General features: G+C 22.7%; 1 protein-coding gene across 6 annotated transcripts in view; it reads left to right on the top strand.

Annotated features, from left to right (window-relative positions):
- The window catches only part of LOC102679552 (axin), a 26475-nt gene that overhangs the window by 19789 nt on the left and 5062 nt on the right, over positions 1-1624 (top strand). Inside the window, exon 1 of one of the 6 annotated variants that reach the window (XM_031512449.1) lies at positions 527-670. The exons of 3 other annotated variants lie outside the window; for them this stretch is intronic. The gene's annotated coding sequence lies outside the window, so the exon portion shown is untranslated. Of the gene's footprint in view, positions 1-526; positions 807-1312 lie in introns of those variants that run through there. 2 more of the 6 variants (XM_031512450.1, XM_031512448.1) reach the window with 2 other exon arrangements.

Genomic DNA, 1624 nt, shown 5'->3' with positions numbered 1-1624 from the left:
TAATTATTATATAAAAAAATAATGTCTATATTTTATATTATGATTTTTTAATTCATTTATATTTAAAAAATGAATTATTTAATTATTATTATTAATTATTTAATTATTATATAATTTTTATACAATTCAAAATTATCAGGTAAATAACATTATCTAAAATAATAAATTTAGTATATTATATTTTACTAACTATTTTTATATATATTACTAACTATTGTTAGTAATTTTTATTTTTAATTTTTATAAACATATAAAATTTAAATTTATGGAATTTAAGAAAAAGTTTTTGAAAATTTTATATGGTTTAATAATATAATATATTATTTTAAGAATAAATTATCATATTGATGTTTTATTTTCCTATATTTAATAATTTATGAAAATCAATTATTGAAAAGAAAAATATATACATATAGATAAAAATTTATATTTATTTTAAAATAAATCTTTTAAAGATTATTCAAAAATAATAGATTTTTAATATTAATATGACTTTTTGATTAGAATTTTTTATATTTTTGTTTAGAATAGAAATATCAGAATTGTACGGTTCTCATTCTGACAAGATCAGATATTGTATCCCTACTCCACCTGTCCTGACTGTAGCGTCAGTCCTGGTCAGGACGCAGCCTTAGCTCAGTTTGCCTAGAGACGCGTCAACAGTGGTATCGTATGTTCATTCTGTTCTATAACAAAAGAAGTTAGAAGGTACTTGTGCTAGAGGTCAATATAATTGTACAAATTATAATAGATTTCGTAAAGCTATAGAGTTTCCAAGGTCATTCCTAAAAAGCACCAGCAAAATGGTATGTACACTTCTTTTCATCCTTTAATACAGGTAAATGTGCACTGAAGTGAGATGATTCATTATGACAGCTTTTCATTTCATATTTTTCCTCTTATTCAGGTAGAGATCAAATTTCTATAGTTGTATATATAGAATTTTTATATGTATCAAAAATTTACTTATATTTATTACATATATTTTTACATAATATATTTCAATTTTCATCTTAAATATAGTAAGTAAATATTATCTAATTTTTATTTTTATTTTGAATAATTCAAATTTAGATTAATTAGATTTGAAGTTATTAAATTTAGATTAATATTTTTAAAATAAATAATTTGTAACAAAATTCAATGCATTTAATATTTATAATGATACTGTTTTGGTATTAGATATTAAATGGACAATAATCATTATTATTAAATATAATCATTAATTAATAATATTATATTTTGCTATCCATATAAATATGAATATAATACAGATGTACTTATAATAGGAGGCTTATGAAATCATATTTCTATAGCTCATCATAACAAAAGACTAAACCTTAGGGATATAATAGTCTTTTCTTTGTATAGGATACCCTACTCTATGGAACTATTAATATCTATCCATCCTGTCAAAATAAAATTCTATTCTCCTGTGAATTTTATTTTGGAAACTGAGCTGGATTTGGGGTTGACTGTAGTGTTCAATGGATTGCGTTATAATTTTTGTCGATCAATACCACACAAATGTTCTGCGCGGACCAATAGGGATATATAGAGAAGCATCTTTCAATGCGCAGACTGCCAGGAGCTACCCTACAGTTTTTCTGTCAGGCTCCGCCCT

The sequence above is a fragment of the Apis dorsata genome, unplaced genomic scaffold, assembly GCF_000469605.1.
Source record: "Apis dorsata unplaced genomic scaffold, Apis dorsata 1.3 scaffold_437, whole genome shotgun sequence".
NCBI lineage: Eukaryota > Metazoa > Arthropoda > Insecta > Hymenoptera > Apidae > Apis > Apis dorsata.
This window is presented reverse-complemented; position numbering and strand designations above follow the sequence as displayed.